Consider the following 15,984-nt stretch of genomic DNA (forward strand, 5'->3'; position numbering starts at 1 on the left):
CCTGTGCAGTCTGTCTCTGTCTTTATCTTTATGTTTTTTCGGAAGATCTGCTGTCGGATGGCTTACCGAAGCCATATCGGAATTCGAAGACTGTAAACGAAAATATCTGGCTACAATAAGGACCCGATGACAGACAGATCTGGCACTGAACAAAGCACAGAAGCGACAACGGGGGGAAGTCGTGGTCTGGGCCTAAACAAGCGATGCAGTAAGAGTGGTAGTCTCGGTGTGGTATTTGCTTTCCACGTGCGAGACAATTGTTAACTTTTTCTGACATCAGTTAGTGCAAGAAAAAAGGATCCTTAACAGGGTACTTAGCTTTAGAAGACTTCAACTTCAGTTCGGAGATGAAAACTCCCGTAGCGGCTGACCGGCACTTGTGCAAACTGCTTTTGCTTCGGGCACCACGGCAAGAAAAACAGATGTAATGGAGTTGGCTGCCTTACTTTATACTACTGACGACAAGCGACAGCAACCGACGCAGAAATAGTCTCTGGTATTAGGGCCGGCCAAGGGCTACCCTGGCAGGGATAACCCAAATATGATGACTGCAACAGTGAAACATGAAGAACATCTGCATTCCACCAAACTGGAGAGAGGGACACACTGTCAAAAATGATAGCAACACAAAATCAAGAGTAAATATTGTAAAGAAATAACTCCCCAGAAACAAAATGCACGTGCCCATTTGTGTATTATCATAAGAGTGCCGGTGGAACAGAGGTGCTCACAACGGGTATTACCATTAACACCTATGCATGCCAACTGTAAATGAGAAGTCTGTAAACTGCAATCCTTGGAGTTGTGAAATAAGGATCCTTCATTTTCCCTTTTCTTAAGGTGCAACCATCTCATAACTGGTTAATTTAGTAGCACATGGAGGTAGGTGAAGAGGGGTGTAGCAGAAAAAGTTATTCAAGTCTATTTCTACAATTGTGGTTGTTCATAAGCCAACATTTCAGACCTTCAATAAGGTGTGGGGAGAGCCATGACATGCCCTTGCACCACTTACATCCATCAAGATCCTTTTTGGAGGAAGGAGTGAGCAGCACTTTTAAGGCCAAGACACAGACTGCAAGCAAGACAAAGCCCAACCCAGAGCAACTGAAAGGGGGTGCCTTGAGGGTCCACCAACATCCAATCAAGGAAAAGAAGCATGCCAATCTTAACAGCTGACCCGAGACGGAATCCTCCCCCTACAGATCCCATAGCTGGGGTTTATCCTAACAAAAAAATAAAAAGCCCCCCTCCCCCCAAGTTCTTGTACTTAAGGGTAGATGAGTGCCCATGACAATGCATGCCATAATGTCAACAATTCTATTAAATAGGCATGTTTGTCCCTCACATTCACCAGCTGACTCCCTAGGTACTAACAAGCACCTTCCTGTAAATCAAGACAGAAAAATATTCAACACTCTATATTTAATCAGAAAACTTCTGCTATACAGTTGTCCAAATTAAATGCAACTCCAACAGTCAAAAATGACTGAAGGGATTGTTCAGACACGTGACAGCAAGAAGGTATTCGGAATCCACCAAGAAGGATCTCCGGAGTAGACTCAACTGGCACGGCTAGAGGGGTAATGCTTCCACAGAGGAACGGCAGGATGGTATTTCGAAGCCAACAGAAGAATAATTAAAGTACAATGAAAGGAACCTAGCTGCGTAAGCTAAACTCGCCTCTTCAGATATATCAATGTTGGATAACTATGATGAAAGAAACTGTTTCAGAGGTACAATGTTCTCCTGGCAAAAGAGGGAGAGCTTAGAATTCTTTGACAAGTCATCACATATTCCTCGGTGAATGATATGCCATTAAAGTCTGAGGAGGGCAAACAGGTAAAAGGACTACTGGATGTAGTCCAGCAGACAGGATCTGTAGTTTCTCCTCAAAACCTATAGGCTCATATAGAAAAATGGGAGCACTTTATAATTTTGAAATACTGAAATGTCAAATTTCAGTATCTCGAGACTATAAAGCCGAATGTTTACAATAGCGAAAGTTCATAATCACGAATTCGAATATCTCAAATTCGTGGTTATGGCCTTATGCTACGTAATGTCCGGGATTGTGTGCTGATGGTGCGCGTTGCCGTGTGTGGATTTAGGTGCTAAGTCAGGTGAGTGTTTTGTAAGGGTTTTGAGTGGGAGTTAAGAGTGTATGTGAGTGTGCTGATATGTTTGATGTGTGTGGGACTGGAGAATGTGCGTGTGTGAGTTTGCTTTTGTTCCTTGTTTGTGCGAACTCGGAGTTAGTATATGTAGGGGGTGTGTGGGGGGTGCAGCCCCCCCACATGGGGGGTGCAGGGGTGCTTGCCCCCGCTTATGTGTGTAGTTTTATGTTGTGATGTAGGTGTTGTGTATGTATGGTGTAGTGTGTGCAGTTTGTTCGGTGTTTTGAATTTCAGGGTTTTGTTGTTTTGTGGATTCGGTTTCATGGTCTCGAGATACTGAAATTCGATATTTCAGTATTTCCAGATTATGAAGTGAATCCATAAGAATAGCTGCAATGTCAGAACGGGGAGGGGATGAAATACTAAATGATGAGAGAGGAACTCTGATGAACTGGGAACTGGCATCCAGCTCTGAGGCAGTACTGAAATCTTAACCTTGACATGCCTAGAAAGATGGTCACCAGTGTCCACGTTTCGGCTTCTGAAGTGGGCATCAGCAGATGGGAAGACATCTGTAGGAGATGTGGTCAAGGGCTTAAGACCCATGTTTCTGGGAAACAGACAACCTAAGGCTTTCAGAGGACTGACAAGGTTGCAAACACTTTGAAAATACATTTGCAGGTAGAGAATACACTTTTTTTTTTATCTGTCTTGGGTAATTTACAGTCCCTAGCTCTAGTCATTTAATACATCTCTCCCTCAGATTCAGGGCTAGCTGCCCCTTGTCCCAAAGATGAGTTTTTATGCTGTAAAAGAGGGTACTTATTTGTGCTCCCTACAAAAGACTTTTGTTGCTAAAGGAAGCACAATCCTTACAGTGTGTGGAGGATCCAAAGCAAAATAAAGACACTGAAGGTAAAAATTCAGTAAAATCTGCTGGCCTCAAGGATACTTGTTGGTGACCATTCCCAGGGAGGATATTGCCTTTAAAAAGTTCTCCAGTTCACAGGTTTTATCAGATAATCATAATACAATACAAAAACAGTATAAGAAATAAAACCTCAAGCAGTACTTTTTGAATACTTCATAGCATGGTACTGATAGATGTAGTTCTGAACTATGAGTGATAAAAAAAAGAGAAGATGATGTTGATGCCTTACCCATTTATTGTATGCATACCACTGTTATCCATTGTATTGAGATGTCTGGAGTCAGGTTAGATGGTTAGACATTTACCTGCAGCATAATCTCATACGTGATCCTTACAATAACCACCTGATTTGAATTCTTGAAGTAATACGCATTCCAAATTAAAAACCTGAGCCAGCTATGCATGGCATAGGGTCATAGGTACTAGGCTAGCTACCCTTGAGGACCATTTTAAGGATAGCCAATTTCCCCTTTTGTGCTCAGAATAATATATATCCCATTTGGTAAGAGACTGGCCTAACCCATCCCATGGATGACAATTGTATATTACCCTAATGAGACTAACTGGGATCATAACACAGATAATTTGAGGGCACACATGCATGGGATAATACATTTAGGAGCTGCCTCTGTCATTTAGTGGTACAGGGGGCAGTCCTGGGGTAAACTGCCTATATTTATTTACTGGGGTAGTACGCTGATAAATACTAAATTTCAAGTTCTACCTGGGAGAAATGCAAAACATGTAAAACAAAAAAATAAAATGCAGAAATATAAGCAATAACAGAACAGTTCAGACTAAACTGTACATATACATTTCAGTGAACAAGTCCAGTGCAATGTACAATCAAGCAGAGTATATAATGTATAATTTATACATTAGTTCCTAACCATTTCCTCATCCATAAATCAAATGTGAGGTTGAATATGGACAGGGATGAACTCTTTTATGGGGATAGAGAGTGTTCCAAAGTAGTGATATCCACTACAAAATATACCTTTCCTTCCAAACTGTTCTTTTGATCTTAGACTACATTTGGATCCCTAAACAGAATATTTTGATGCCATTTAACTTGCTGATGTGCAGTCACCTCTCAGCAGTCGGTAAGATAGAGTAGAGTGACAGAGATTTGATTAGGTCCATGTAGGACATGCTGTTTAGGCCTTGCATCCTTTTAGAAAGGAATTTCCTTGGACGTTCCAGTTACTGCATGTGTGACTGGCCTATGGGAGGGCAAGGGCATCTCTATTTAGACACAATCCCTTTGGTTAGAAGCTGTGCAATATAGGACTTTCAAGACTATGACAAGCCTGTCTCCAATAGTTTGTATATGTAACGAAAAATTAGATCATCAATTTTAAAGTTTAGTTCTGAGGCCACTTGGTACTTTAGTAATGAACTCTGGATTGGTCCTCAGGAATGTCTAATCCATATAAAAGACAAGGTTCCCTACAATGCAGAGCCCAGTTCCACAGAACTATACATGGAAGCAATAGCAAACAAGAACAGTCCTCAAGAGAACTTCAGGTCTTCAGAATATGCCAGCATAACTACAAAACTAACATGCCTGTAAAGTCATGACATTCACATCCCAAGGACCGACCGGCACTTGCGAACAGCTTCTGCTTCGGGCACCGCGCGGCAAGAAAGACTGAGGAAAATGGCATCGGCTGATGCTTTTATACCCCAGACGCTCTGCCGTCAGGGAAGGTGCGACATCAGCCGAGGCCAGACCCAGACTTTGGAATCCGGCCGACCGAAGGGCTGCCTGAGGCAGGACAACCCATATGTTATGACTGCAGATGCATCCTTGAAGGACATCTAACATGCCTGTAAAGTCATGACATTCACATCCCAAGGACAAGGATCTTAGGAGATTAGTGAAAATGCAGAACCTTCTTATGGAAGTTAGAGATGCACGAGGAGCTTTGCCATAAATGCAGATGTCTGAGCACATTCACTGTTGCCATAACTACTGAGTAAAACCTGGAGGTAAGTCCCACCAGCCAGCCCAGCTTTCAGAACTGTACCTTCCTCCTAAGGCTTCAGCCAATTCTCTCCCACTACCATGTAAAGACCTTGGTGGTGTGAAAGGTGCTAAATGATGCCATCTACACATTTTGCTTACCCTAGCAGAGTCCGTTTTAAAGATCCTGATGCCTATGTGAAAACAGACCAAGAGGGGACAATCCCCTGTGCCACTGGTATACCTCCAGATGTTCACTATCTCCCATTCTAGAAAGCATGTCAAGGTCAAAAATATAAGGGGGCCTGGAAGAGGCAAATGACTACAAAGGTGAAAACTGGATTAAACTTGTTCCCAACTCAAGGGTCAGAGGAAAGAATATGAGAGGAAACGTGGACCACAACAACAAATTTATTCAAATATCGATTTTGCAGTTAGTTCATAACACAACTGTACTACGATTGTCATACTACTCAATGTTGCAACCATAACTACTGGGAAGAATAACAAAGAAATCATGCAGAGAGTGGTCCACAGTTGGAAAAGGGGCTCCAAGAGAGAAAGACTTGCAGGACATTAGAGGTAAACTCTGCCATAGCTCTACAGGCAACTGTCAGGTTATAGTATCTAACATGTATGAACTAAGGATAAGGTTGGTGCTTCTAAAATAAGCTTGCGCTGCGGGTATAGCTTAGGTGATCCCCAAGCTTTTAAGTTTGATTTTGCTCGCCAATCCTTTCTAAATTTGCCCCCTTCCCCTCTCGTACCAATCTTTCTTGGTTTGTTTGGAGTATAAAGCCAAAATTTAGCAGGGTAGTTTCTAATTAACTTTGGTGCTGGGACTGGAGCACCTGCTTCACAGACTGCACATTCCTGCCTTTTTCCCCCAGTCTTTTGAAGACACCTTAAGCAGTGTCTCAAGAGGTCCTTGTCCAGTGAGGACACCCAGACACATGGTTTGCCATATCTCCAGATTTCATATCCAGTAGCTGCTGTTTTACATCATGCATCAACAGCATCACATCCGTTTTGGAGTACTTCACACACTGTGCAAACAAGGTACATAACTCAAGAATTTACTGCTTCAGGTCTGTATTTAAGACCCCCCCCTTCCTTAGCCTTTGTCTTCTCCAGTATGGATTGCTGGCAAGGAAGCATGTGGGATTGGAAATTCAAAGCACTGAAGGACAGGGTGGCAAAACAGTATATATTTTTCTTAAATCTATCGAATAATTCTATTCACCCTGGTTTTGGGAAATGGGTCCCTGGATGGAAATGAAGCATAGTTCTTGCTGGAATCCAGTTACACTACAACTGGATCAGCTAGAGAATTTGTATTCAGAATATTTTTATAGAATCCTTGACCGTATAAGAGTAGTCAAGCTTCACTGGTACAGGAGGGAAAAAAATCTGGCTCCACAGATGTCTTACACTAACACGCACACACACTTCACGGCACCCATGACTGGAGGAACAGCAATTGCCCTAGGCAAAGACAGGCCCACAAAAGCTGAGCTGGGCTGAGAGCACTCAGACATCCAGTGGAACTCCATCTCAAGAAGGATATCTTAAAAAGAATGAGTCAGGTGAATAGGCGGATGATTAGGTGTCTTCAGTGTCTGACTCATAAGGAGCAGCAAATGGAATCTATCCCATATAGGCCAGCTAGTCTGTTATTTCCAGTCCAGGAGGATATGCTATCAGGCAACAGCATGGGGATCTGTACAGCAGTTGTGCCAAAGTCTTGTCAAACAACTCCGAAAACAGGGGCTGTGGAAGTACCTCACTGTGTCAAGTGTCATCATATCTAGGGAACTTCCAAATGGCTGCACACAAACATGGTTCTAGCTCGCCTGGTGTGAAAACAGAAACTTACTAGACAAAGCCAGTGGACCTAGAGATCTGGGGAAACTTCAGTAACTGGATAGCAAGTGCACTGCCTGGATGCCAGGAAAAAAGAAATACAGAGGACCTGAAGGAAAATCAGCTACAAAAGGTGATAAAAAAACACTGAATGGGAAAAGTACTGTAGCTGTACAAACAGCACTGCAAGCTCCAAACATGATTTCCAGTAAATTATAACACAAGTGCACACAGACCGGACTAAAATAAAAAGGATCAAATGAAACACTGATAGAGTATATTAACTCAAACAATAAAAGGCTGGAAAATGGGAAACGCTTTAAACCAATATTCAAATATGGTGATAAAAATGCAAAACTCAGGTTAAAATGAAGAAAAGGCTGGCTGAATATGAAACTGCACAAAAAGATGTTTAAAAAATAGAATTAGAGGACAGAGCATGTTCGGAAAACCTGAGATTTACTGCTGTACCCAAGAAGCTGGAAGGAAGAGACTGTATTAATTTTATGAAAGTACAAATAAGCAAATGGACTAGTATTCCACAACAGGAATTAATTTAAAGGCCACATTGTGTGTATGCACCAAACCTGGCTATGAGAAAACAACCTACACCTTTAAAAGTAAAGATGCAGTCTTATCAGCAGGAGTTGTTGATTCTGACAAAACTGTGGCAGAATGACCAAGTACTAAAAACGGGAGACAGCAGAGTGTTTGTGGAGAATGATTACTCATTGTGCACCAGGCAGAAAAGAAGTACATTTATTGCATTATTCAGGGAATGTCAAAAAGCAGGCATGAGATTCCAACTGCTGTACCCATCTATCTTCAAATCATTTTTCCCTGAAGGAAAAGAATCATTTTTTTTGATATAGCATATGCTAAGGAAGAAATAGAAAAGTTTGCCCAACAAACAATGAGCTGTGAAACAGAAGGCAATTCTGATGCTGCTTCTGGTAAAACACCACAGACAGAGACTGAGTCAGTAAAACCTTTTCCAGTATTTCAACGGAAAATGCTTGAGAGGTAAAAAAAAAAGTGCAAGAATTGACTGGAAGAATCAAGAGTACATTGGAAATAAAGTAGAGACAGAGTTTGTAAGATGGAGATAAACAGGATTAGAACAAGAAAATCTGGAAATAAAGGACTTTTTTAATTTGTTAAACTTGTAGGAGACTCTAAAGTATATATGCCCTACTTCATGTCATTAATGTTCAGAAACGTAGTCAGGAGAGGAGAGGAGAAAGTTAAATGTAAGCAAAACAAATTGTTTTAATAGCACTATTTAAATAGTGCAAATTTTTCTTTGCATGTTATAAAGTTATTTTTAAGTGTACTATGGATACTAATGTAAATAGGTGCTCCTCTTTTTTTCTCTCCCTGTTCAGTTTTAAGAAATGTAGGCAATGCAAAGTAAAAAAAAATGATCTGGTTAAAACAGCACGACAAAAGAAAAAAAATGTGTGCTTTTTGTCATTCTTACATAGGGGAATGACTGAGTTAAGGTCATTAGCTTAATCTAGTTTTAAGAGAAAGCAAGTAAATGAAAACTACTGAATATTACAAGTTTATTTTTTATTTCTAGTAAACAGTTTTATGTCTGGTTCTCATATCTCTAGCAGGCAATACGATAAAGAGAAATTGCTTCGAAAAAATTTTTCTGAAAGCATTCATGTGTTTTTCCAGCTGAGAGAGATATAAAGATAAGACAAAACCAGACAGCGGTTAATAAAAACACAGGCCTTACCATGCGTCTTAGCATGGAAAACCTTTTAGGTTAGCTTGAGTCTGTGTGTTTGGCTGTCAGTTTGGAACATTTGTTCTTATTAGGAGGGTAAAATTTCAATATTTGAAGATGTCCATAGTTGTGTGTTAAGTGAATAGGTTTTAGGTGTGTGTGTGTGTGCGCGCATTTGAGAGTTTTCAATAAAAAAAAGTTCTGTAAGATGTGACACAGGCTCAAATGGAGATGACAAGAAATGGTATAAAAGATTAACCTGCCAAACAGTACATGCATGTAACAAAACCAGGAACTAGACATTTAACAAAAAAGTGGGAATAATTTCAAGAATAAGATGTTTTCCATAATGTTTTTAAAAGTTAACGGTCTCACAGATAAATGCAGAGTAGTGAACTATATTAAAAATGTGCAGTGCAAATAGCTACACACATGGAAACAGCTGAACATGTAAATTTGATAAAGAAATGTTTCCATGATGTTTTTTCAGTGGAATACTTGGGGCAAAGGAAGAGAGGAGTACTTATATTAACTGCAAAAGGAGCTACAATAGTAACAGAAGAGGATAAAAAATACAAGAATGTTAGACTTGTAGTACTAAAGGGCTACTGGCAAGGGAGGAAGATTACACTGGCATGTATTCTTATTTCACCAAAAACTGCTGCAAAGCAGCTTAAGAAAATTCTGGGAGAAATCAGCTTTCCAAAGGAATATTACTTACAGGTGGGGACTGGAATTTCATCTAAAACAGTGAAGATGTGTCTGGAGGGCCCAGAAGGGAAAATATAACAAAGGAGGGTAGATTTTTAAAGAAATGTATGAAAATATTTGGCATGGAAGATGTGAATTCAGTAATAGGAGTTTGGAGTGAATTTACATATTCCCCAAGATACAAAAACTGGGTTAGGCTAGACAGAATTTACATTTCACAGGAACATGTGCAATTAATTGAAGGTCTTGTTACACACCCAATAACTATTTCACATAATGTGCCAATAAAAGCACAGGATAATGAAATGAAAATGAGACCCTGGCGCTTTCCCAGCCATCTATTGAAGAGAGCGGAATTTAAGGAATGGGTAGTCAAAACTATTCAGCAGCTACTATTCAGCAGCTATTAGAGAAGACATACATTTCTTCTGAAAATATAGGGAGTGGGATAAAATTAAAGTGGAGTTTAAAAATAGGGTGGGAGATATGGTTAAGAAGTAACCAGAATTATTTAGAGGGACTGACAAATGTTAGACTATTAAAAATAGGGGGAATCTCACAAATAAGGGGAGGAGGAGCAACTGCAGAATGTTAGACAGAAAATAAGGGGTTACCTCGATAATATGCATGAGTTTAGAAAGATTGCTGTTGAGCACAAAAACTTTTAGCACAATGACTCGGGCAACAGAAAGTATAAAGGGCCGTCACTAAACTTAGGGAGCCCAGGGGACCCAGTAGACACATTAGAAACATTCCGGAAATTCTGTGAAAAAGTCTGTATAAAGCAAAGAAATATGAAAATCAAGAAAATGGTCAAATGGAAATGTTTATAGAAGAATTAAGTATGCCAAGGTTAGAGGTAGAGGAGCCTCAGTTACTAACAGGATAGGAGGAGATGAGATAAAAATGGTGATGTATACCCAATCTACAGGAGTCTCTCCAAGAACAGATGATATTGCTGTGGAAGTTTGGAAGCTAGGAGGGAAAAAAACTGATTAAGATCTGGAGGGTTTTAACAGTATTTTAAGAGAAGTACCAATATCCTGGAAGAAAGTGGTGGTGGCTGTAATTCCTAAACAGGGTAAAGAACCATCAGATCCAGCTTCATACTAAACAATAATTATAAAGTGTTTACGTGTATAATGGCTAAAAGAATGACAAAAGTGATGCCAAAACTGACAAGATACAGATCAATGTGGTTTTGTGGTGGGGAGGCAAAGATCTGACATTAACAAAACAGTGATGATCCAGAGGGAAGCAGAATGTCAGAAAATACCACCGTTGGTGGTGGGTCTTGATGTAGACAAAGCATCTGACAGAGTAAGCTGGGACCCTATGAGCACAGCAATGGAAGCATTTACATTCTCTAATAAAATTATAATGTTGATTAGGAGGATATACGAGGAATTGAAGGTGAAAATTAAAGTTGGTGGGGTCCTCTCAGATGACCGCTGCTGCAGAGGAACCAGGCCTCTCTCCCCTTTGTTACCTGTATTATATTTAGAACTACTGGCAAAAAAATAAGGGACTCAGAAATTCAAGGGTATAACTGGCATGTTAGTCAAGAGAAGCTGGCTCTATTTGTGGATGACATTATTTTATACTTGACAAAACTAAAAAGGAATTTACAGTGCTGTGGAACATATTGAGACAGTCTCAAAACTTTTTAGGAAACAAAATTAATGAAGCTAAAACAGAGGCAATAGCAGTAAATTATGTACCCACACACAAATTGTTTCAGCAATATCCATACTTACGGGGACATGAAAAAATTAAGTATTTAGGAGTATGGATTAAAAATGATTCCGGAGTGGGAGCTAAAGATATGTGGGAAAAGACTAAACAAAACATAACACAAAAACTGAGAAAATGGAAGTTCTGTTATATGGCTATTGATAGTAAGCTACAAGTAATTAAAATGGTTTTAGTCCATTTAGTCTTATATACAGGTCAAGCATATTTTTAATCAACACAGTCCACAAAAGCATTGCACTGGGAACACAGGCAGGTAAAATCTGTTGTAGTTTATTACCTGCCTGTGTCGTTCTTAATGCAACACTTTTGTGGATTGTGTTTATACATTTTTTGGCTGTCTGTTGCACTTGGTTTACCTAAGTTGCGCATAGCTGTGTTTCTGCATATTTTTAATCAAACAGAAGAGAAGTTGTGGGTAGCAATTAATAAAGAACTGAAGGATTTTTCTGGGAAGGGAAGACAGCACAAGTCAAGAGGCATACGCTTATTATTCCAGAAGAACAGTGCTTATTGGCATTACTTGATTTGAAAGAGTATTTCAGAGCACACAGTTAAGGCTCCTGTACACAGCAGAAGCAAAAAACTAACTCAAAATGGAAATAGATGATGAAACGGGAATCTCAAGAAACAAGGAGAGACTGGGATTTTGGGTGAAGACCTTTAAGAATAACAATCATACAGAATATCATATTCATAAAGTAGCAGCAAGTATCCTAAGAACTACGCCAATACAGGAATGATGAAAGGAGATTCTGATGATAGGGGTGACTGCAATTAGGGATACATACAATAGACAAGAGGGGGCTGGAAATTATTGGAAAAACTGGCAAAGGAACCAAGGTACTGGGAGCAAATAACTAGAGAAGGAAAGGTAACATAATGGGAAGACGCCAAGAACTTATTTGGACTTCAAGTTAGAGCTTGCCTTCCCTATCAAGGACTGATATCAGAGTATAGGCAAAGAGAAATATATGGGGGGGGGGGTCCTAATCAAAAGACCAGCACTGGTAGAGTTTTTAGTAGAATTTAGATCAGAATCTGCTGTTAAGGAATAATTAGCACAGCATATAGAATATAGCATGATGATTACAAGAATCAGAGGAGGTTAGAAATGATTGAGAAGAGAGATTGGATGAGCAATTCACAAAGAAACAATGGAGGATCCATCTCCCAAATATTCAACAAAGTCTAGAAGATTCAGGACTGCTTGGAAGTGTTTACATAGGTATTTTCTTCAGGCAGACAGCAAATGTTGGAGGCGTGATGGGAAAGAAATGGGTAACTGGGAACATATGTTCTGGGAGTATAATGACTTGGCAGACTTTAAAGATTCCCTGCAGACTGCTCTGCCGGAGATGCTGGGTGAGCAAACTGTTGTAAATAAGGAAAAGATTTTCTTGAACTATGGTACAGAATCAGAAATGCTTTGACATAATAAGGCCTTGTTGGATCTAATTATAATGGCTGCAAAAAAAAAAAAAACAATTACTAGAAAATGGAAATCGAAGTCTAAACCAACTATAATAGAAGTAGCAAACATAGTAACAAAGATTAAACAACTGGAATTGGTATCTTTCGAAAAGGGTAGGAGCACATTACATAGGAAAAAAAGGGGAAGTGTAAAATTAATACATGCAGATGAGGAACAAGGTATAAAAGAAGGCAGGATCTGAATGAGGTATACGCAACGGTTGATGGACAATGACTGGCTATATTATAAGTGATGTATAACATTTGCAGCTACAGTTGTGTTGACATGGATTGTACTGTATATTTGCAACCGAGACTGTGTTGGTATGGTTTATTTTCATTTATATAAATGTAAGACTGCCTATGTCATACATGATTAAGATGCTTCCTGCTTAATAGAGTCACCAACTCTCGAGTTGTCCATTGGAACATCCTCCATTTTCCAATGTTTTTCCTTACATCTCTTATTGCTATTTTTCTTCAAAGGAAGAGGCACATGCCCAATTTTTTAGCTGCAAACTCCCACGGTAATTTAATTTAGTTTTCCAGAATGTTCTCAGCATAAGTCATGCCCAATAAAGATAAGCATCCACGCTGTACTCTAGGCCAATGCAACAGAAGTGATGACCTGTGGGTAACTTGTTTCCTGCAATATATATAACTGTAAACTTTAAAAGAAGAGTCCAAATCAAAGTTACTATCAGATACCAATACAACAAAAACAAAATAGTCCTACTATGTAGTACTTATGGAAGCAGGTCAATCAACAGATTGAAGACTCTGATCATATACAATAGTGAACTTTGTGGCAAGAAAAATCTGACAATAGCATTGGCTAACATCCCTCTTGCACCATAGATGTACCTACGTTGCAGCCTGGAGGGAATCAGCCAGATCCTTGAAGGAAGGTATGGCTCTGGAAGTCAGGCAAGTGAGTTGTACTACCTACATACAGGATATTCAAAAAGGAATGACTGCAGCAGGGAATTTTAGAAGTCCTCCACTTAAAACCACTGGATTTGTGAAATAGTTCTGGTCATGACATATAATGATGGAAACATGCACACTACCTATGAAATAGCCGACAGCCAAACAAAAAGTGGGATCTACAATAAGTGAGGATTATGTGTAAAATCAATGTCAGAGATGTGAAGAGCATATTCCAGCCATGCAGAACCTTTTCCACCCAATGGAAAATATTACCACAAGGAAGGCTTTTTGGCAACATCAGTAACATCTAAGACCTCTAGTGTGTAGTCTGCCTAGATCAAGGTATTTAAAGCAATTGCAATACTTTCCATTGGTGGAGTAGAGGGGGACATATATGATTTACACTAAACTAAACTCGTGCACTGTCAAGGACCTCAGGAAGTTTGAAACTACACAATTCCTGGTCAAACCACTGAGTTCCAGTCTTTCTTCTCTGAATCTGGTAATCAAAAAACAGATGAAAAATGAGACAGCATAAATGAAAGTCCTCCACTACAGAACACAAATGATGCTCACAACAGACACAATTCTGGGGAGGGGAGCACCACATTCACCACATCAAAAAGGTCCTCAGTCTCTGATCTGCTGAAGGAAATCACAGGGGCTGTGGGTACAAGGAGTTCACAAATACATCAGTCTCCCCATAGGATATACGACAAACTGATATCATAGCATAGTCACCACAGAAGAAAATGCAGCAGGCTACGTCTCAGCTCCTTTTCAGAACACAGGCAGCATGCAGCACTGCCATCACCTAAGTAGTGATACAAGAAGTTCTCTTCTCCTGGGTTAAACTTGCCCTGCATCCGGAAGGACACGCTATCATGCCAAAAAGACTTCTGCTGAAAGAACATGCAAAGTGTGCAAATGCAGGAAAGGAAACCAGACAATGAGGTTGATGAGAATAACTCACGATTCTACAGAGACATACATACGCCACTAGAAGTAACCAAATGAAGAATTATGACTGCAGCCAATGGCACCTTTCATTGTCTACCAAAGTACTGCCATGTGAAGGTTGAGGAATGGACTGGCGAAGATTGTGGCTGTGATGAGGCCCAAGAGATGCAAAATGTCTCTAGCTTTGATGTACTTGACTTCGCACCCAGATCCCCCAAAGCTAGGACTTCCTGAGCCTTTTCTTGAACAGCAACCAACTCTACACCAATAGAGAGACCTGTATGCACTGGAACTGAGAAGAACCTCACTCAAATTATGATTAACCTCATGGCCCGTACAGAGAGGGACGCAAGAAAGGAACACGATCAAAACATTCCTCACAGAGACCACCAAATGCTAGTTGTTCAAGTCGGAAAAAAAAAAGAGTAATTTACTGCAGTATCTACCACAGCCACAACACTAGCAAACATAGTGGACACTGACAAACCACAGAGGAAGAACCTTGCACTGAAAGTACTGCATGCCCAGACTAAACTGAAGAAATCACTTGAAGGCTTCCAAACAAAAGGGCCCCAGAAAGTAACTGTCATGTCCACCAACACTGCTATGACTCCCTGAAGAAGCATGTACAGGATTCCCATAGAAAGCTATCGCACAGAACTTAATGTAATGAAAGCACTTAAGTCACAGAGATCCATGGTAGCAGACAGTAGCCACCGCAGTCCACTACAGTACGAAGAGGAGGAAATAAAAATTCTTCCTCTTTTCAAAGAGCAAAGAAGTTGCACATATCTATTGAAGGGACAAGTCTTGGCTAGGTCCAGAAGCTGCTGAAAAAACTGATCCTCTAACAGTGCTACTGAAAAGGCATACCCTTGATTCTCCAGTATGTGGCTATCTGAGACTACCTCCAGAACCTATCTTAAATTGGAAATCTTACCTGCTACATGCAGAAGTAAGAAAGGTTACCAGCAACATAGGAGCAAAAGATGTAAAATTTATTTATCAGTTGCCACTCTGGTGGTGTAGAGGGATACAGCCCTGACAACCGCCCAGGTGACCCGGATTTGATTAGTGACTTGGACAACTGATGGAACAGCACGGAGGGATGGGAGTGACCATCCTGGAGGGGTGGGCAGGGCCACAAGTACTCAACGTGATGATTTTGAGTGGAGGCGTCACAAGGTGGGAGTGCCAAAGAGGTGTTAAGGGTGGACATATGGCTGAGCTGCTGCTGCGGAGGGGTGAAAAGCCACACATCTCCACTGCATGCATGCATGCCTGCCCCCCCCCCGGCTTCATCATGAACTTGCAGAAGGGGAGTGAGGGTTGAAAAAAATGGGTAAATTTAAACTCAACCCCCCCCCCCCCAGCCCTGGACCGAAGCACAGACATGCCAAACCCCTGGAAACCTCATTCTGGCTCCAGCAACATCAGACTAAGCCTGGGGGTAGGTGTTAGCAGCTGGCAGACCCAGCGTGGATGGGTACTGAGCAGCCAGGCCAGTAAAATGATGGAACGCGGAGGTGGGAGAAAAAAAATGAGGAAA

At 40.5% G+C, this 15,984-nt stretch overlaps 1 protein-coding gene across 1 annotated transcript in view; it reads right to left on the reverse strand.

Moving 5' to 3' along the window:
* DCP1A (decapping mRNA 1A) overlaps positions 1-15,984 on the reverse strand; it is a 1,118,752-nt gene that overhangs the window by 471,990 nt on the left and 630,778 nt on the right. The gene's annotated exons all lie outside the window — the stretch shown is intronic.

Source organism: Protopterus annectens, chromosome 7.part0, assembly GCF_019279795.1.
Source record: "Protopterus annectens isolate FY-2018-M chromosome 7.part0, PAN1.0, whole genome shotgun sequence".
Lineage (NCBI taxonomy): Eukaryota > Metazoa > Chordata > Ceratodontiformes > Protopteridae > Protopterus > Protopterus annectens.